The sequence below is a fragment of the Vulpes vulpes genome, chromosome 1 (genome assembly GCF_048418805.1).
Source record: "Vulpes vulpes isolate BD-2025 chromosome 1, VulVul3, whole genome shotgun sequence".
NCBI lineage: Eukaryota > Metazoa > Chordata > Mammalia > Carnivora > Canidae > Vulpes > Vulpes vulpes.
Window position 1 is genome coordinate 69022656 of NC_132780.1, and position 23298 is coordinate 69045953.

Sequence of the window (23298 nt, forward strand, 5' to 3'; positions counted from 1 at the left end):
CAAAAGGAATAAAGGTAGAATGGGGCATAAGTGATAAATGAAGAGATAATAAGAGAGAGTGCTCCAAAATTAATGAAAGACAACAAACCATAAATCTAAGAATCTCAGAAACCCCAAGCCAATGAACACTGGGGGAAATTTTAGAAAACAAACAAACAAACAAACCTAGGCATCATAACCAAGCTTTGGAAACCAAAGGTAGAGGGAAAATAATCATAAATGCATCCAGAGAGAAAGAAAACCAGACATATAGGGCCCCCTGGGTGCCTCAGTGGGTTAAGTGTCTGACCCTTGATTTTGACTCAGGTCATGATCCTAGGGTCATGAGACAGATCCCTGCATCCCATCAGGCTCCACACTTAGCAGGGAGTCTGCTTGAGGATTCTCTCTCTCCCTCTCCCTCTGCCCCTCCAGCCAAATAAACAAATAAACAATTTTTTAAAAAAATAGGAAAAATAAAATCTGACATACAGAGGCACAAAATGTAAAATAAAATAATGAAAGAATCCAGAACACTGTACACATGAGACTGAAGTCAGAACAGTGGAGTTAAAACCTTTAAAGCACTTAAAGAATAAAAACTAGTAACCAGTAATTCTTTGCTTAGTGAGAATATCCTTTATATTATTTGCAGAGACACACTTCTATAAAGATAGAAATGGACACATAAAAATTGGTTCAGCACAATTACTCCTTAGGGAAGTATAAGTCAAAATCACAATGAGTTATTACTACTCATTACTAGAAGGGCTAAATTGCATTAAAAAATAAAAACAAACTGCTTACTCTTAGTATAATGCCTAGTGATGGTAAGGTTGCAAAATGACTGGAACTCTTGTGTATTTCTCATGGAAATGCAAAATGGTGAAACCATTTCAAAGCATGTAATAAATATTCTTACTTTTAAATATTTATCCAAGAGAAATAGAAATACTTATCTACAAAAAAAAACCCCACACTTGTACACAAATGTTTATAGGAAGGTACATTTATAATTGCTAAAAACAACACAAATGTTCAAGAATCTATGAATAAACAAACTGTGGTACATCCACACAATGGAATAAAACAACATTAATAAGCAACAAATTACTGAAACATACACACACAAAAATACTACAATCTCTAAACCATTTTATAGACACAGAAAAACTACTGAGTATATGATTTCACTTACATGACATTCAGAAGAAAGAAAGCTATAGAACAGAAGTTAGAAGTGTAGTTGTCAGGAGCTGTGTTGGTGGGAGCGGGGAGATGGTCTCCAAGGGGTGTGGTGCAGTGTGGGCAAATAAGTGTCCCTAAACACGTCCACTCCCTAATCCCCACAACTGTGAATGCTACCTTGTGGAGCTAAAGTGACTTTGCAAATGTTATTAAATTAAAGATCTGGAGTTAAGGAGATTATCCAGGATCCTGGGATAGGCTCCAACTAATCACAAAGGTTCTTTTAAGGATACAAGAGTAGTCAGGATCATAGGGAAAGGGCCAGGTAATGAAAGGTGCAGCCTTGAGCCAAAGAACAAACAGGTGCCAGAGGTCTCTGGAAGCTTGACGAAGTAAGGAAGCTTTTCTCTCCTGGAGAAGCAACCATGCTGCTGACACCAAGATTTTAGCCTCTGAAGACTTATTTGTGACTTCCTATATCCAGGAGTGTAAGAGAATAAAAGTATGTCTTATGAAGTCACTAAGTTTATGGTAATCTGTCACATCAGCAATAGGAATCAATACAAGTAGCCGTGAGGCACTTTTTGAGTAGAGCACAATCTATATGTTGATTATGATGGGATAACATGATGGAGAACATTTGTGAATGCTCGTTAAACTGAACTAAAAAAGGAGAGTTTTGCCTTGTGAAATAACACCATAATATATCTAACTTTGGAAAGACCGATCATGTAAATTATAATCATATGCCTGCTAAAGTGCCTGTATTAATATCAAACTAAGTAGACTTCTGAATAAGGAATACTTTCAGGAACAGAAGGCTGTTTCTAGTTGTAAAGTGGTGAATTTATATAAAAGATGTAAAAATCCTAAAGTACATAAACCAACAAAATGCTTCATAGTATATGAAACAAAATCTAATGGACTTGATAAGATAAATCAGTAAATTCACAATAAATTTGAGGCTTTCAACACGTGTTCATAGTTCATAAAGAAGTAAGTAAAGAAATCAGGAAATATATACAATGTTCAGAGAAAATTGCCAACGAACCTGACTTAATTTACATATATAAAATTTCCCAAACAACATATAACAGGGTGGCCATTTTTTTAACGGCACATGGAATATTCACCAAAGTAGACTGTATGCTGTGCAATAAGACATGTAAAAATATTGACGTTTTACCAAAAACATTCTCTGACCACAACAGAATTGAATTAGGTTATCAATAACAAATATACTTGAAAAATCCCCAAATATTTTTAAATTGTATTTAAAAATAGCAACCTTTCCAAGTAAGCCATGAGCCAAAATGAAGTGATCAGAAAAATTAGAACATTTTAGAAATGAATGAAAATAAAATCTACCATACCAAAAACTTGGGATAGAGCTGAAGATGTGCTTCCAAGTTAATTTACCGAATTACATGCAATGTTAGAATGAAAAAAGAAATACCTAAAAGCAATGATTCTAACCTTCCACATTTAGAAATTAGGAAGAACAGCAAATCAAACCTAAAGTAGAGACTTGGATAAAACAAAAAATAAAACAGAAAATACTGAAACAGTACATGGACAATTAACAGAGTAAATAAATAAAACAAAAAACGGATTCTTATACCATACCAATACAGAAATAAAACCCCAGCAAAAATGATCAAGAGTAAAAATGAGAAAAAATACCAATATTAGGGATAAGAAATAAATAGAATAATTTATTCATTAACAGAATACTAAGAATTAACTAATAGAATAACCAGAAAATATTATAGCCATTAGTGGAATAATAAGAGAATATTATTAAAAACCTTATGCAATAAATTCAAAGGCCAAATGAAATAGACAAATATTTTAAAAATATTTTACGGGAAAAACTCAAGACGAAAGAGAAAAATCAAATATCCAACATTAAAATGAAAATTAAAAAAAACCTTTTCATAACGAAAACTATATATATATCATATTCATGTTCTGGAACTCTCATTAATTTAAGAATTTTAATTTCCTTTATTCACTGCAGTCTCAATCATAGCTCCATAACACATTTGTGGAAATACCAAACTTTTTCTAAAAGTTACACAAAATGGCAAATAACCAAGAATATATACAAACCATTAAAAAATACTAACATAGTTAAAAATTTACACTGCTGGAATTTTAGACTTTTTATAAAACTTCTGTAAATCAGGATCTTGTAAACACACATGAGGTGATGATAAAGAATAGTCTAGAAGTATATCCATGGGTAGCCCAGGTGGCTCAGCAGTTTAGTGCCCCCTTCAGTCCAGGGCCGGATCCTGGGGAACCTGGGTCGAGTCCCATGTCGGGCTCCCTGCATGGAGCCTGCTTCTCCCTCTATCTCTGTCTGCCTCTCTTCCTCTGTGTGTGTGTCTCTTATGAATAAATAAATAAATTTTTTTAAAAAGAAATATATCCATGTATATTGGTCAATAGATTTTTTAAAAGACTTTTTTAGAGTACTTTTACGTTCATAGAAAAACTGAGAGAAAGGTATAGAAATTTTCCACATATACCCCTACTCTCAAAGAACCTCCTCGACTGTCAATATCTCCAGAGAGTGATACATTTGTGACAATTTATGAACCTACATTGACACACCATTATCACCCAAAGTCTATAGTTTGAATTAGGGTTCACTCTCAGTTCTGTATATTTTATGGGTTTGGATAAATGTGTGATATGCATTCATTATTATGATAGCATACAAAGTATTTTCACTGCCCTAAAAATTGTCTGTGCTCTGCCTATTCATCCTTCCTCCCACCCCTTCAACCCCCACCAATTCATGATAACCACTGATCTTTTTACTGTCTTCATAGTTTTGCCTTTTTTAGACTGTGGTGTAGTTGGACTAATACAGTTTGTATCACTTACAGATTGGCTTCTTTCATGTAGTAATATACAAGCTTCCTTCATGTCTTTTCATGGCTTGATAACTCACATATTTTTAGCACTGAATAATATTCCATTGTCAGAATGTACCACACTTTATTGATTCACCTTAACATATTTTTGAAAAAAAATGTCAAGCTAATTCAAAGGATAAGTGTAGTCTTTTCAACAAACAGTGCTGTATCAGCTGGAAATCTTTATGGGAAAAAATATAAACTCTCTTTCTCTGGTAAGCTTAGCTAACCCACAGAGCTCTAAATATAAAGATAGTAGAATCTATATTGCAAAGCTGTTTGAGGAGTGGGATAAATAGAGATGAAGTTGAAATAAAAGAAAAGCCACCTAAAATCTAGACTCTAGTCTCGATACCTTGAAGGAAGTTGAATGGAGCACTAAAATTTACCTCTTGCATTAAAATTAAATATTCAACCTCAAAGTCCTGCTCCCAAATCTAATTACTATTTAGCAAATGTGGATTAGAAGATGATATTTTGGTAAACTCTCTTAATTGAATTTCCCCTCATCCACGACTATTTCTGCCACTGGTATTGTCCTCTACAAACCTTCCATACCTGGAGTCTATTCAGGGGAGTCAAACTAGCATTCAGAAGCCTACATTTCTAGAGCCTCCCTCATCTTTACCACCTCCTTCTGGACCTGACCATAATTCTGGTACAGACTGAATAGTACCAAGAACAGAGGGGCTATCTTCACACATGGTATAGTGTTCTTGGTAAGCTTGCATTGACCATTTTAAGAGGCTTTTTGTTCTCATCATTCAATATTACTTTTTATTTTATTTTATTTTTTTATTTATCATAGTCATACAGAGAGAGAGAGAGAGAGGCAGAGACACAGGCAGAGGGAGAAGCAGGCTCCATGCACCGGGAGCCCGATGTGGGATTCGATCCCGGGTCTCCAGGATCGTGCCCTGGGCCAAAGGCAGGCACCAAACCACTGTGCCACCCAGGGATCCCTCAATATTACTTTTAAAAGAACTTTTAGGTTTTTGTTTTGAAGCCAAGATATCCATAATCAAAATTTTTCCCTTTAAGTTAAAAATCTACAGTCTTTGGATATAGTTTTCAACCAGTTATTTAAAGTATATATATATATATATATATATATATATATATATATATAATAAAAATAATATTTATATACATATACACATATAAGTATAGATACATAACTGTGTATATACATATATACATGCACACACATACATATATACATAGGTACATAACTATATATATATATATATATATACACACACATATATATATATTTCAATTTGGTATATGGGATATTATAAGGCATGGTACTGAATAGCTTAGCTAAATTAAAATAAACCATATCAGCCACAGTAGGGAACTGTGTAAGTCATATAAATGATCCATGTCCAAATGATCCATGTCCAAACTGAATCTTGTAATAGTTATTGTGGGATTTCCATAGAGAATTTATACTACAAATAATAACAGCATTTCTCCTTTCTTTGGCTTCTGAAAAATTTGGGTAGTTTCCTTTGCTTGTTATGGAAAATTCCAAAGATACTAAAATTTTCTAATGATATACCTTGGAATGAGCTGAAACTAGTCCGTGTTCAGTTATATGCATATTAGACAAATACATAAAGGAGATCTTCCTTTGGTTTTAATTTTGTCATGAAACTTAAATAGTTGTTCCTAACACTGCCCAAAGTAGTGTTAATTGCTATGTGATAAAACTTTTCACTAATTTCATGCTCGCTTTACCTCTTGCTCCAGACTCTTGTTCTATTATTTTGAATTGAGTCTGACTCTCAAGCCATCATTCCTAGGGTTCACTGGAGAGTATAAGCCAGCTGGCTTTCTGGGAAAATCAGTGTCAGAATCGCAGCTGAAGCCAGGAAGAGTTGGCAAGAAGAGAACACCCATGGGCTAAGGATGGAAGCCACTCAAGGAAGTAAAGCTGAAACAGGGTCCCTGAGGAGACAGTGTCCTCTTCTCTCCATGGACTCTCCATTGTGTCATTGGATAGTATATGACATGACTGGCAGCTGCCCTAGATTCAATTGTTGAAAAATAACCCTGCCACAAAGTAAAGCACATAAAATAGAATGTGATATTTGCAGTTGGTATTTGACTTTTTCCTCCTCTTATTCTGTGTGTCAGATTGAATCATTCTCTGGTACTTCATAAGTAGAGTAACCAAGACTGATAGATCTTACCAGCCTGTAGGTTGACATCATCTCATATTAATACTAGTTCCTACCGCTGCATAAACAACTGTGTGTGTTCCCAGAAAGTTTTATATATACACAATTTTATACTTTGGGATCAACTTTATTTTTAAATAGTAATCCAATATCTTTTGCTTCAAGTAAATTGTTCTACCTATTCTTGTCTACTAAGACTTATTTGGGGGGATTTTATTCATCAGCTACTTTCTTAATCTTAAGAACCTGGAACTGCACTACCCGTTATGGTAGCCATTACCTACTTGTGATATTTAAATTAGATTAATTAAATTTAAATACATTTTGGGATTCAGTTCCTCTAATCAACAAAACTAAAAGGCAATCTACTGAATGGGAGAAGATATTTGCAAATGACAGAGCCACAAAAATGTTAATATTCAAAAATATAAAGAACTTATAAAACTTGAACCCAAGAAACAAATAATCCAATTAAAAAATGGACAGAAGACATGAATAGACATTTTTTCAAAGAACACATACAGGTGGCCAACAGACACATGAGAGATGCTCAATATCATTTATTATCAGGGATATGCAAATCAAAAATATAAGAAGATATCACCTCACACCTGTCAGAATGGCTGAAATCAACAACATGAGGGACAAAAGGTATTGGGAGGCTGTGGAAAAAGGGAAACCCTTTTGCACTGTTGGTGGGAATGTAAACTAGTACAGCCACTCTGAAAAACAGTATGGGGGCTCTTACAAATTTAAAAACTACCCTATAATCCAGCAATCATACTATCATGTATTTTCCCAAAGACTAATACTAATACTAATTCTAATACTAATTCAGAGAGATACATGCACCTCGATGTTTACAGCAGCATTATCTATAGTAGCCAAACTATGGAAGCAGCCCAAGTGTCTGTCAACTGATGAATAGATAAACAATATATGCCATATAAATACAGTGGAATGTTACACAGCCATAAAAAGAATGAAATATTGCCGTTTGCAATGACATGGGTGGAGCTAGAAAGTATTTTTCTAAGTGAAATAAATAAGTCAGAGAAAGACAAATATCATATGATTTAACTAATATGTGGAATTAAGAACAAAACAAAGAAGTAAATAAAAAGAGAGAGAGAGGCAAACCAGAAAACAGACTCTTGACTACAGAGAACAAACAGTTGCTCACCAAAGGGGAAGTGAGTGGGCAATGCATGGGCAATGGATTAAATTGTGATGGAGATTAAGGAGTGCACTTGTGATGTTCACCAAAGGGGAAGTGAGTGGGCAATGCATGGGCAATGGATTAAATTGTGATGGAGATTAAGGAGTGCACTTGTGAAAAGTGCCAGGTTTTGTATAGAAGTAATGATTCACTATATTGTACACCTGAAACTAAATACTAGAATGTTAACTACTGGAATTTAAATAAAAATATAAATTTAAAAATTCAGCTTCTCAATTGTACTAGCTACATGTTATGAATAGGGGATACTTTATTGAATATAATATTTATATCACCACAAAAAGTTCAATTGTATAGCACAGGTCTAGAATCTTTATATGTAGGAATTAATGGATCCAATTCCCATCTAATTATTTATTACGTTCATATACTAGTTGTACTGAATGCTTGCCATCAGGGACCCAGTTCTCGTTATGTTAGCCCCATCACTTGCTTAGTGCAGTGAAAAGATCTGGATGTGGAAAAACCAATTCAAGTCTGTATCCCCTTCTGAAAATGTCTCTTAAGCTGTCTGAGCTTCACTTCTCTCTAAGGAATTAATGTTATCTGCACTGCACACTTCAAGGAACTCTTGGGAGACCTCACATATACTGAGTCCTAAGTAATAAAGATCAATGATGAGGAATATAAAGTCAGAAACAAGTAGAATGACTCACATCTACAAGGCTAGCTGGAGCATCGACCCCAGGGACAGTTCTACAGAAGTACAGTATCACCTCCCAACTGGAACTGACAAGCTGGTCTTGATTTGTTACAGAATTTGATCCTCAAGATATCTGATCCTTTTCACTGAATAGATATCTTCATGCAGAACAAATATGGCGTGGTAGTCTTAAGTGATTCATCTGTTCAAAGTAGACCCCAAGAAATACCTAAGTGCAAGGAGAACCATGACAGGCAGAGTGTTGGAGCCACGGTCGAGTGGACAATTCAAAGTAGGTCTCCTAGTTTGTGGTTAATCAGTAGGTATCAGTCAGAAGTCCAGACACATTAATACTCAGAGCAAAAATAAAGGTAGATGGGACAAGAGACTACGTTTCTGGAGACACGTAGTTCCAAACGTTACTCAGGCACATCAGATAGGTGTTTTCAAACTACAAAATGGCCTCATATCCTACCAACCGTGAATCCAAGCCTGGTGAAATCTTACCAGGTTTGGTCAGGTTGCTCAAAAGGCTGAGCTTAAGATGTAAGAATAGGGAGAAGAGATTTCTGCCTGTATTGGAGAAAGCATGAGCTAGCAAAGATAATATGTATACCCAGAGAAACACTAAAGATACACACTGTTACTTGAGGTTGTTTCTTAAACTTCAACCCAAGTATCATCTGAGGAGCTCTATTGCCTTTGTGAGCACTGGGAAGCAGCAGAGATCTAGAGCACAGACCAGTGTCAATTTCTAGGTGTGAGTCTCAGCTCCAGATACTTCCTGACTGTAACTTCACATTTCTTCCGGTCACTCAATTCACTCAGCAGTACAATGAAGAAGATAATTATAGTTCTTATACTACAAGATTGTGAAGACTTTGGGTTATATTGAAAATGTTTAGGAGAGTATATGGGTTAGTTCTGTGGACTGCATTTCTACCCTAAAATACAAGGTTATCTATTCATTCATTCATTTGTTGAACATTTACCATGCACATGGCATTGTGTGAGACACTGACTCTCTCTTGCTAATGAAAACAGACAGAAGACATACACGTAAGCAGCTTAAATTCTAGCAATAGAAGGACTTTTTGCAGATCTGTGAAACATGTGGGCTTTTTAAGTCAAAAGCAATTATATTCTATCTTGATAAATTTTACCACGGGAACAAACAAACAAATGAACAAGACTAGCAAGAACATTTTTCCAAATAGATAATAATGCAGAGTCGCGTAGAATTAATTATTTTTCTTTGGTTCTCCTTTACAAGTTTTTCCATTTTAGAGATGAGATTTTGCATGAGTTCAGGAGCAAATAGAGAGGCAAAATATCTCAGCCATATCACAGACAAATAACATAAATACTGACCTATAACTGTCAGTATTCTTCAGCATATTAAAATGTAGATGCATCATTATCCCATAATGTTTAAATTTCTTTTTTTTCAAATCAAGGACAGAATATATTTACAGCTATTGCTAACAAATGATTAATTTAGATACTGGAGTATTCTTCACTGGAAGAATGGGGATCCAAGCAGAAGGAAGAGCCATGGCATGAGAGAGAGAGCTCATGGCAAATTCTGAGATTTGTTTTAGGTGCAGTAAGGTTTGGTGTCACTGAAGCTGAGCAGTTTTCCAAAAATGGACCTAGGTCCAGGTAGGTGAGACAATTTGGAAATCTGTGTTTTTATCCAACAATTTATCTGATTCTTAGGGTAATTGAGAAATTTTGGTCTAAAAAAGCAGAGGTCATGTGATGACCACAGTGGATAAAGGAAATAGGAAGGTTAAGTCACAATTGGTGTTAGAATGACACTTAATACCATGCTGGGAAGCTTGGACTTCTTTCCAAAAGCAGTAGAGTGCCATAAAAGATTTTTAAGAAAACAAATCACACAAAGAAATCTATAATTTAGAAAAAAGTACTTATATGAATGTGGAGAATGGAGTGGAATTTGTTGGCTCTGTTCAGACGATATGGGAGTTGTTCAGATGAAAGTCATTTAGAGCTTACGTTAGCATAGTGGCAGTGGACGTGGACAGAAGGAGTTTCTATCTGTTGGCGTATGACAGACTGGCTTTAGCTGGCTTAAACCGGAGGGGAATCATTTACAAACACTCAACAGTAAATAATTGAAATGCCACTGCATTTTGTTTATTAGCATGAAACTCTTTAATGGTCTACCCAAGAAAGGCATTCAAATATATTTGCATTGATTATCAAGAAATTCCCTTTTTGTTCAATCAAAGAAAAGTTCCTAGGGAATTTTTTTCCTAAAATAATTTCCCAAAGAAATTAAAGTATTTATAGATTTTTGCATTCACACACAAACCGGTATATATGTCAAAATCTGTCAAAAATTTTTTAGATTTCTAAATAAAAATATAACAGGATTTTCTAAGGTCTATAATCTGCTAATGTGTTCTACACATATTCCCCTAAAAAAAGATTTATATTGTTTTCCAAGTATTTCTTGAACCCCAAACCCCCTTGTACCACAATGATCTGTAGCAAGACCTTGAGACATACTTAAATAGCATTTAGATAGCATTTATTCAGGATAATGGACATTTTTGTGTGTATGTGTGAACTATCATTATTGAAACTTTTCAGAGAAATGTTCAATGATTCATTCATTAAACAATTAATTTAATAAATATGTATTTTATACTTATTCCCCTTATTATTTTTGTTATTTATTAGCTGTGATTACAGCAGTAAGGAAACAAACTAGCAATATGACAAACTCTGAGAAATTTAGTTGGCTGCTAATCAACCACTGTTTCAATTCCTCAAGCTTAAATTGAGGGAATTTGGATCATTATCATTAAGGTGATGCTCATCAGTAAAGCAAGGGAAAGTATTTCTTCAAAATATTTAAAACAGAGGATCTAGGTAATTTAGATTGGAAATTAGAAGGCTTTCTAATGATAAAAGCTGTGGAACAGGGACACCTGAATGGCTCAGTGGTTGAGTGTGTGTCTGGTTCACGTAGTGATCCTGCAGTCTTGGGATCAAGTCCTGCATCGGGCTCCCTGCGGGGAGCCTGCTTCTTCCTCTGCCTATGTCTCTGCCTCTCTTTCTGTGTCTCTCATGAATAAATAAATAATTTAAAAAATATATATAGACTAATAATTGAAAAAAAAGAAAACACAGTATAGAATAGTTTTAAAATTCTGAATGTTAAAAGCTTTTGCCAACTGAAAACACAAATAACTGAAAAGTATTTTCAGGAAATGAAACAGTGAAATGATTAATTTCTTAATATGTAATATTCATATAGAGAAAGTTGCATGAGACTAAGGAAAAGTCTTGTGGGAAAACAAACGAATGACACAACGAAGGAGAAATACAGATAAATTTGAATTAGTTCAATCTTACTTCTTAATGAAGATGTAAAACAAAACAGTAAGGGTCCAGGGAAATGTACAATCTTGGGGAAGTGCAATTTGGAAATATATTCCAAGAATTAGAGAATTGTGCTGTGCTCTGATTCAGCCATCCTGTCACATGAGGATCTGCTATTTGTTCTCAGGTCCATTCTGCTTTCTCCTTTTTTATACAAGCCACCCCCACAGCTCCAGTTCAAACACGGCACCTGACCAGCACCCAGAGACTGAACTTCCCAGCCTCTACGGATGCTCTGCTCATCGGATAGACGTGGACATGGAATACGAGAGTTGCCCAGACATTCTTGACCGGGAGATCTGTGTCCTTCCTTCTCTCTTTCTATGGGGTGTGATGACAAATGCAGCAGCCAGTGAGGACACAGAGAAAGAAGCTGGGCTTACAGATCTGTGGTGTGGTCTCAGAGCTGCTGGAGTCTGCACTCTCACCAGAGCAATAAACTTGCGTGTCATCCAAGCCCCTGTACATTAGCTTAGTCAGTACCCTGAGACAATCTTATGGAAGATCATATTGTAAGGAAAAAATAATTCTACTCTTTATAAATTCAAATAAAAGATAGCGACAATAGCATTAGTGGAATAGTAAAAGTTTTGAGGGATACTGAATCAAAAAGTAAGAGAATATTTTAAAATCACATTGTTTCCATAGAATAAATAGTAAACAGTTGAAATTTTTAATTTGCAAAGCAATAACATAGATAAATGCTCAACATAATAGTCAGTGAAAAATCCAAATAAAACGATGTATTTAATATGATGTGTACTTTCTAAACTAATGATACATACACATAACAGAAATTTATATGATTGGAAACTAACACAAAATATTAAAAGAGATTAGGGGTGGGTGACAGGATGGTGGGGACCCCTGATCTTCCTTTCCCATTCATTCTTGTCTTCATATCCTTTAGCGAATTCGTATTCATTACAGTCAGGAATGTAATTTTTATGGCCTTTTCCCATAACTTGTAGTTAATAAAATGCAGAAGAAAAATAATATGCTTAAGAGCTGGCCCCAGGACACCTGCCAAGAGAGAGGAATTTCCACTTTTGGTAAAACAGGGGGAAGGGCTGACTGGGGGTGGCAGGGAGATGGGAGGGGGGTTGTTGAGGGAAGAGATCCCGAAACTGCTGTGCATGAGAAGCATCGTCGTGGCGGGGACCTGGGGGTTTATCCGAGAGGACGACATGGGGACCTGGCAACACAGAGGGAGAGGGCTGTAGGGCGGACAGGTGCAGCGAGCCCCTCCTTGCAGGCAGGGAGCAAGGGCGTCAGGTGGCCGAGGCCACAGCGTCCTCGAACCCACCTGCAGCCGCCTCGCCCCGCACAATGCAGTTGGTGGCATGGTAGCAGCTGCCGTGGTGCTTTGCTGCCCCATGACTCGTGAAAAATGCTCAGCACCTATAGGAGACCATTGCAGAGAGCGACGTCCCGCAGCAGCGGTCCCTGGGAGGGGGTTTGCCCCGCGCCCCCCCGCGGGCCTCTGCCCCTGCCTGGAGGAAGGCGGGTGCCAGCCACACTCTGCTCGCCCATCTGCGTTCCCAGCGGGGGATCCCCGCGCAGGGCGGGCCTGGGGTCTACCTGCCTGTGGAGGTGTGAGCTGGCCCTGGGAGGTGGAGGACTCCGGGCCGTCGGAGATGCGCGGGGATGGGGCGGGGGTGGGGGGCATAAAAGGCTCTAGGAATGTGTCCGGGCTCCAGGGACACAGCAGGTACCGGCCCAGACTGCAGTAACCACAGGGAAACCTCACCCACTGGCTCTGAGCAGGGTCCCTACGAACGAGCAGAGACAAAAATGCAACTCATGAAGCAATCGGAACCCATTTAAATGCTGTGCGCCCTCACAGCGCCCTGCACCCAGGCACGTGCGGGTCACCTCCAAGCAGCAAGTGGGACAGGTGCAGCCGGCTTCCCTGCGCCTTCCTCCAAAGGTGGTGTCTCCTGAAAGTCTTTAAATGTAATTCCTGCTTTTTCTACTCTTTTTTGTTTGTTTGTTAGTTTAAGGTTGTCTCCCATCTCCTCTTAGCTTAGATGTTTCTGCCCAGGCTGATAATCCCATCACACCAAGCAAGGGGTTAGCTGTTAGAAACACATGATGAGATGAGCACTGGGTGTTATACTATATGTTGGCAAATTGAATTTAAATGATTTTTTTAATTCAAAAAAACAAAAAGAAAAAGAAAGAAAGAAAGAAAGAAAGAAAAGAAAGAAAAGAAAAAGAAAGAAAAAAAGAAGAAAGAAAGAAAAAAGAAAGAAAGAAAGAAAGAAAGAAAGAAAGAAAGAAAGAAAAAAGAAAGAAAGAAAGAAAGAAAGAAGAAAGAAAGAAAGAAAGAAAGAAAGAAAGAAAGAAAGAAAGAAAGAAAGGAAGAAAGAAAGAAAGAAACGGGGAGTTTGTGAGGCTAAGTTCCCCACCGACAAGCTGAGTTGGGGGCTCCTTTGCAGAGTCTGGGAGTCACAGATGCCAAAGATGACCCAGCTCCAAGGCCCCCAGCCCCTGGCTCCTGGGGTTGCAGATGTTCGGGCTGGACTGAGGCACTCCCCACCCCGGGCTCTGGACTCTGAGGCGCCCAGCTCAGCACCCTCCAGCCCCAGAAACATTTAGCTCCTTTGACTGCAGCTGCCCAGCCTGTGGCAGGTTTCAAAAGGAGAGGCCTGATGGTGAGGATAAGGAGGACTTCAAAGGGAAAGTCGCTTTTCATGCAGTGCCATGCGTGCAAGTGTCAGGCAGCCAAGGAGACCCTGGGTTCGCCTGCGTGCACCTCGTCTCTTCCTCTGCCTTCTGCCCTCCCAGGCCCAGACAGAGAAAGAAAGTGGCATCCAGGAAGCCAACCTTTGCAGAGTGGCAGACATGAGTCCAGGAGACAGTTGCAAAATGAGCCTTGAGAAGAAATCAGGGAGGCTAATTTGGTTACTCTGGTTTTATTAATATTATGTAACTTCCTCACCTCTAGTAAATTTTTCAGGTTTGGATAAAATGCTTGTTCTACATGAAATGTGCAGGGTAAGAGAGAGTTAATTAATGTAATCAAGGAGAGCGAGGATGCTGACAGCTCTTATTACTCATGGGCCAGTTAAGTCAGTGAAAGAATTTCTGAGAATATTCAATCTAATGCAGCATTCATTACTAAATTACCTAAAAATAGAGTTTCTTAGATTAAAAATGGGGCTGTTTCAGTGACATTTGGCTATATGCAGAGAAGAATAAAGAGTAAAAGTAGAGTAAAAAGGAAAGGGTTATTTTCCTTGAGCAGTTACTATGACAGAAACAGCTTAAGAGGTAGATCAAAACGGTGGTCGCAAGTCTTATCAGCTTGCTAATAATTTCTGCATTGAAGGAATCATATTTTTAAAATTCATATTCATAAGTTAAGATATTGATGACTTTGCTGGGCCTTTCAAGAGCTTTTTGGTCTCTGATACAGAATACTGGTGTGTGTGGATCTGCTGTGAAGTGTGTTACGGGTAATTTGTTGTTATAAAAACAAATACTTTTGAATGATTGATCTACACTCTTATACATTGGGGCAGATTCAGATTTTCAAACGATCTCACAAACATTCTGAATAGCTTCCTGGAATGGGAAAAAACGGTACCATGGGGGCGAGCCTTTGAGAGGCCTCCTCTGAATGCAGTGGCTAGAAGATTGGAAGCTGTTTCTGCCGTTGATTGATTGACCTGGATACTGATTCTTTTCAAATTATTTTCACTGTACTTCTCTGTACTTATAGGAGGGAAAGCTCTCTGCAATGGGAAACCCCTACATCTCCCTTGTTATTAATATAAGTCAAGGACACATGGAAGGTCCTTGAAGAAAAGTCTCTCATTGCTGACATCCATGAGACACACAAATATTAACTGAATGTCTGGTGTGTGTTATCCAATCTGCTAGGCACTGGATATACGTAATTTTTAGTAAAAAAATAAAATGATCCTTGATCCCTTGAATCCCTTGTTTTGTTAGACAGACCAACATAAACAAACGACAATGGGAAAAACAACAAACAGACAAAACCAAACAAACAACAAATAGCGTAATGTGTCATTTTCTTCGCAATGCTATAGATCTTAAAGTAAGTCAAAGCTTGGTGTTACCAAGAGTAGAGAATCTTTAAAAAAAAAGAAAAAAAAAAAAGGTTGGGTAGCTCTGGTGGCTCAGCAGTTTAGCACTGCCTTCGGCCTAGGGTGTGATCCTGAAGACCCAGGATCGAGTCCCATGTTGGGCTCCCTGCATGGAGCCTGCTTCTCCCTCTGTCTGTGTCTCTGTCTCTCTCCATCTCTCATGAATAAATAAATCAATCTTTTTTTTTTTAAAGTCATCATACAAGTCTCATACTTAATGAATAACTAAAGTCCACATTTTGCGGATGAAGAATGAAGTAGAGATTTCAGGAGATCTTTGCCGAGCATAGTACATCTACTGAGTGACAGAAGTGAAACTGGGACCTGCTGGTCCTGCCCATTAGGGAGTGGTATGGGAGGGTCTTATCTGTAAAGGTCTTTTCTGGAAGTGGAAGGGAGACAGGAATAGAATATCCTTCAAAGTAAGTTTTTGTTGGAAAATAAACATTAGCAATTGGATGGAGACACAGAGAGGGGGAATAATGGAAAACATTTTTTTTCTCATTTTTCTTATAAAACAATAACCAGGTCAATAAGATTACTTCCTAACGTGATTGAAGTAAGGGCAAACAGGGGTCCTCCTTATAGACTGGACTAGCACTTAACTGAAAGCTTGATTTTTTTTTTCCTGACAGGTCTCATGTAAATTCATCTTTCTTCTCATAAATTGAGCTGAAATAGCAAAAGCTGAAATAGCAGTGGGTGGCACAGTTTGATAGATTTTCTTTCCACTGGGTGAACAGCAGAGATGCCTAGAGATTTGGCGCACCATGTTTATTCTAAGCGATGTCTGAAGCTGAGGTCTACCCAGCTTTTTATGCTTCCAAATTATACTTGAGGAGAAGGGAGAGTAAGTCTGTGGCTTTTAGATATGAAACCTAAAGGTACCTGATTAGGAATGGCTGCAGTGTCGAAGTGGACCCACGGACTAATCAGTGGGAACCAGGGGGTTGAATAATTATTTGTACTGTGCTGTGAACTGAGCAGAAATTCTTCATGATGTGCGGAAGTGGAATCTGCTCTACACGGCCCTTACTTAAGCCTCATGGTCCTTTCTACCGAAGTGCCTTGCTCTCATCTCAAGAACGAATTCACAACCAAATGACACATTCCCTCCACGCCTCCCGCCTCTTTCCTGATGACACACTCACTGTCACCAGGGACACCTGTCTCCAAGCCTCCCGATGCTTGACTTTCAGATACCAGCAGTTCTAACCAGCACCACTCCCCAGCAGATCAGTCCCACACCTGCCTTTACACCTTCTGTGTCTTTCTTCCTCATAGCCACCATTGTGTTTTCATGCTCGTTGTCACATTTTCAATTCTTGTCTGCTAATAATCCAGTTTTCCCCATACTGTCCTGTATCCCAATACTGTCATTATTTTCCTCAAACTCAGATTTCATCATGTTACTCCTGTCTCTCAAAAGCCTCCAGGATTGTCCATAGGGGAGGGTCACATCTGCTTAGACAAGAAAGTCAGGGTTCTTCCAGTCCCATTTCCAAACTGCCATCCTGCTAGTTCCAGAAAGAACACTCAGATCTGTTCAGATCTGCTTTCTCATCCACCCTCTACATTCATACCCTTCCACCAGCAGAAAGAGCTCTCCCCTGGGCTTCCCCTTGAATTGGATCTTACCCAACAACTGGGCTGTTTTCAAATGCCAACTGCTACATGAAAGCTTTTTGAGTTCACCAGTCCATTCCACCTCTGACTTCTTATAGCAAATATGGTACATTTCTTTTATATAACATGTCCTCACTGATACTTTTATTCAATTTCACCATATCTTTTTTAAGATTTATTTATTTATTTTAGGGAGAGGAGCAAGGGGAGAGGGAGAGAAAATCTTAAGCAGACTCCATGCTGAGCATGGGGCTAGATCTCAGGACCCACAGATCACAGCTGAAACTAAGAGTTGGACTCTCAACCGACTATACCACTCAGGTGCCCCTTCACCATATCTTTTCTAAAGTTGGGTTTTAAACTTCTTAATATTAATAACTGCTTCTTTTAAGTTCCACAAAATTTAGTACTAAGCAGGAGCATGAAATAAGTGTTCATATTTTGAAAAACAAAGGAATTTACCCTTTATAATATAAAGTTGAGACTGAATTTTATTTTATTTTTTAGACTAAATTTTAAATCCCACAAAAGATAATAGCAAAAAAATATGGTAAGTTGCAGCAAGATACTTAAGAGAAAATCATCCTAAGTCCCTGAGTGAGGTGCCAACATGTTAAGTCATTTCTTGATGTTGACATTTCTACAAGCTCTTGTTTTTTGGACTTACCCTTTCAGTGCATCATATGAAAGAGTGAAGTCATTTTGTTTTTCTCTGGTATATTTGAAAAAATAAAAAATCCCATATAAATCTGACTGGGACTTTATGAATTCTCATAAACATTAGAAGGATAAGTTCACTGGAACTCTGTAGACTAACACCGTGAGCTAAAACAGCATATGCTATCAAGGGAAAACCTGCAAAATTTGCAAAAAGCTTCAGCAGCTACCACATACAGAATAAGGGGAAGAATAAAAGTTAGAAAACTGAGAGGATGAATGCAATCACTTTGGACTCTCTGTTCCATGTTCACAATCAGAAAGTCTGACAGGACTCAGTTTTCGTAAGTTAATGGAATGTCTCACTGTGATTGTGATGAAAATTACTATATCCATGAGTCTTAATTGTACCACACTAGAGCCAAATAAATACCATGCATAATATTACACTCAAAATGTTATGCGCATAGTCTTAATTTATGGAATGCTAAAATCTTACTGAGCTAAATCTCATGCATAAGAGTGTAAAACAAACACAGAAACCTCAGGCAGTGTATTAATGCACACTGGCAATATTCTTTCCACAGCTAAGTACAGAGTTTGCTGTAATTAATATTTATGATGCTAAATAACGAAAAATTCTATTTCCTTTTATTTTTCCTGTGCACCTTAATTTTAAAATGATATTATTCTAATAATTCTTCCTCGACTCGTTGACATTCTATGGGGATGTGTTCATTATCTTCAAATCTGTGCCTCACATGGGCTTCTTGACTATGTCAGTTTGGTTGACTGCTGGCATCTATATGGGTGCAATGCCAAACTTGTTTCTTTCTTATAGAAGATATGGCAGAGAATTAAAATAGGACTTCCTGAATAACTACAAGCAAGAGACATTCAAAATTGTAGTTTTGGAGTAGACTGCTTAAAATAACTAGAAGAGGAGATTTGAAATATTTAACAGCCACTTGTCATTGGTTCAAACCAAATTAAATATTTCAAGTGTAGAATTCCAATGATCATATCCTCACAGCTTAGATACACACCAGAAGAGGCCTCACTAATATAAGATGGTTTGCATAACACATTTAGGAAGCATCAAACTCTTTATAGAAAGTTCTAAAGGGAAGTGGTGTGATGCAGATGGAAATGAATCATCTAATTGATAGTAAATTATAGAAAAAGGATGTCAGAAAGGATGGCTGAAAAATCTAAATTTATCATGTTCTTCAAATCATTGCTTTAAGTCAGTGTTTCTGCTCCACATCTAATGAATGAAGGAAACATCAACATTGCCTTGGAATATTGAAGTCCTTTACTTAAATTGAAGAATATTTGGAACAAGAGCTAAAGCAATAAAGCAGGTTATTGTTTTATTGATTATTGTTTCTCCTGAAAGTAAGCATTGCTGTGTGGAACTAGGAATTGAAGCGTACCATGAAAAAGTGCCTCTATCAACAGTCAGCTTTGGAAAAATTTAGATTAAATTCCACTTTATGGCTGGAGCTTCCAACTCGAGCAGTCTGTGGAATGTATAAAATAATATTCCTAAAATATTTGCTGTCTAGTATTCCCCTAGTAGGTTTCAGAGATTAAAAATTCCTGGCCATTAGTGGAAGGTATAGATCATTATATGGATGGAAAGGGAAATGCTGGCATCGTAACCAACATAAACACATACTTGAAGATTTTTTAAGTGAGTTCTCCAAAAAAAAAAAAAAAATCCCAAGCTATATATATATTGTTAATAATTGACTTAAAGCTTTCAAGATGCACAAAAATTACTCTGTTTTATCTGCTTCAGAATTAATTGGTGTAAGTAAAAGAAGTCAATCTAAAAAAGTTGCATACTATATAATCCCAGCTGTAGGACACTCTGGAAAAGACAAACTACTGAAGTTGTGAAAAGGTCAGTGGTTGTCAGGGGTTGTGGAGGAGGCAGAGGTGAATAGGTGAGCGCAGATGATGATATGATAATGGCAGTTACGTGTTATTTTATATTTGCCCAGACCCACAGAATGTACACAAGAGTGAACCCTAATGTCAACTATGGACTTTGGGTGATAATGATGTTTTTGTAACAAACCCTCAGATGGGAGATATTGATGGTGGCAGAGGCTATGCATGTATGAAGGTAGAGGGTATATAGGAAATCTATGTATTTTCCTCTCAATTTTCCTGGGAAATCCATGAAAAGAAATGGTGTGGGAACATGGTGCTACCCCTGCTGTCCCAGATGTCTGTAGCTATCCCTCTGGTCAGGCTGTCCCTGAGTCACAGATCAAAGATTCCACACCTTCTGGTAGTCTTTCTTTCCCCATTAGCAAGGAAAATGTTCCATATTTTGCAAAAACACTTGTCAGACTTATGAGGCTACATTTATCATATAATCTTTTTTTAAAAAGATTTTATTTATTTATTTGAGAAAGCGAGTATGGGGTGGGGAGGGGCAGAGGAAGAGGGAGAATCTCAAGCAGACACCACGCTGAATGTGGAGCCCACATTTCTTCTGATATATTATCCTCTCTCTGCTTCCACTGCCAATATTGTCATTCTCTCAAATCTCCATCTTTGGGTGTGAGAGCATTAAACTCATCATTTCAACTTCTTGCTGAATGAACTGTCCAATAAAAATAAAGACATTTCAAACTGAAAACATTCCAAACAAAATAAATTATTTTATTTTCTATAAACCCCAAGTCAACTCTGTTTCCTGCTGAGTTTATCCTGTATATTGGCATTATCTTTTGCTTTATCGCCCAGTCAGGAAAAGTGATTGCCAGCATCAATCATTCCATCTTCTTTCTCAGCTATCATGTTTGAATAACCATCAAATCCTATAAAAATATTGTAGAATTATCTCCAAATATTTCCTTCTTCTCTAATAAATTAACGACTTTGGTTATTAACTGTCTGATACCTCACCTGGATGATTTCAATCACTTTTAACTAGAATCTCTGCTTTTAGTTATTGCTTTTTCTAGACAATCTTCTATGCTACTCACTGCTTTATTTTATAAACACAAATCTCTCCATGAAATCCCTGAACTTAAATACATTTGATGGTTCCCAGCATGAGATTCTTCACTATCTACTTGTAATTTTCTCCTACAGACATATTTCTGACCACTCCTTCCCTGGATACACTCTAATCTATGTCATGCTGTGGATCATTGCCTGAACTTGGCATAAAAATTAATACCTCCATATTTTGCTCACTATTTCCTTTCTTTCTTCAATACCCTTTGCTCCTTACCTTTTTGGTAAACCCCTACTCACTGTCAACAGCTTAACTAACATGTGTCCTCTAGGAGCTTTCCCTAACTAGTCAAGGCTTTCTCTTTCTTATTTCTCCCTTGTAACTTTTCCTCTATGATAGTGCCCATTTCATTACATTATGAGTATTTATTTGCACATATCTATCAGCTATTGACTGTGAGCTCTTGTGCTCATTAATTGTTTGGGTAATTTTCTCACAGGATATAATGTTGCTCAATAAATGCAGGATAAGTAAATTATATCTTAAAATAAATGGGTAATAATTAAAAATTTAAAGTTCAGAGATATAACAGAACATCTCAAGGTCAGGCTGAGTATTTTTATATTATTATAGGCAGTACTGAGTCATTGTACATCTTTGAGCAAAAGAAAAGCCATTATTGTGCCAATTATTATAGCATATAATTGATGGACTGGATGATAGATATTTGGAGAACAGAAAGCCACCTTGATAGATATATAAGCAAAACATTTTAATTCTGGAAGGAGTACAAAAAAGAAAACAGGTTGCTTTGCGAAAAATACTTGTAAACACACTCCTTTCAGTGGCTGAATGATTGAAGACTCACCAAGGATCTTTTATGATTTTAGTCCAGAACGTGCTATCCTTGTGCTCAGCACAATGGGATAAGTGAATGGTAGATTACATGGATCCCATTCAGGTGCATTTTAGTGTCTAGAGTTCACCCCTCCCTGTATTAAACACAGGGAAATAAATAGGGAGAGATTGGGCACTGTGATGGTTACTTTCATGTGTTGGCTTTGCTGGGTTAAAGGATATCCAGATGCCTGGTAAAATATAATTTCTAGGTGTGTCTCTGAGGGTCTTTCAGGAAAAGATTAGCATTAAATTGGTCGATAAAGTCAAGGAGAACACCCTCACCAAGTAGGTAGGCATCATTCAATTTGCTGAGAGCCTGAATTTAAAAAAGAGAGGAGAGAGAGGAGAGAGAGAAAGGGAGAGAGAGAGAGAGAGAGAGAGAGAGAGAATTCATTCTCTCTGCTTCAGCTGAGAGACATTGGGACATTGCTGCATTTGGACTCAGTCTGAAGCTGATGCCTTGGGTCCCTTGGTCTTAGTCCTTTGGGCTTGGACTAGAACTACACCACCCACTTTCCTGAACCTCCAGCTTGCAGTCTTCAGACACTGGGACTTCTCAGCCTCTATAGTGTATGAACCAAAATCTCATTACAAATTGCTTTCTCTCTCCCTATCTCTATATATATCCCTCTCACTCACTCAACCAGTAGGATTGGTTCTATTTCTCTAGAGAAACTCGAGTAATACAGGAACAATGTTAGAAATGATAATAAAGCACACACACACAAACTTGAATGTGGGTTCAGGTTTTTTTTTTGGGGGGGGTGGTTCAGGTTTGATAGCTGGATAGCAGATCATTTATTTTATTCAATGATTATTTGCTCATACTTCAAAAGCAAAACATGGCAACCAAAGATAAGCACTCTCAAATATGTGTTTTATGATAATTCAAATGAAAGTCTCAAGAGTTACTTTCTGTATGTATATTTCTGTTAGTCAAGGCATCGGAGAAATGTGCTCAAGTTGTAAGAGATTGCCATTTTGGTACATCTGGATCCCTCAAAAGTACCCATCTATGAAATTCAGAATCTGTCTAAAAAGATGCTGATTTTGTACTCTTCTTTCAAAATGCATAGTCCTTCTTTTATTGGCACCCCATTACATTTTTCTAAATTCCCTTTAGCTTTATAAGTGAACATCTGAGCATGATGTTTATGAAGGCAGGCATGTGTCCAGTAGCTATATATTCTTAAAATTACACTGTTCACATATAATACTTACATGACAGTATTAGATTCATAGGCATGTGCAGTCTTTATAGCCTAAAAAAATTATCCAGTAACTTGCATTCTGTGTTCTTCAGAGGAATGAAGCCATAGGTCTAAAATAACTGAAAATCTCAAGTAAAAACTGTGTCATCAAAATTAAGTAGGGAAGAATACAACCTACTCGGAGTGGATTTTCTGCAGACATAGGTTTTCAGTGTAGAGATAGATAACC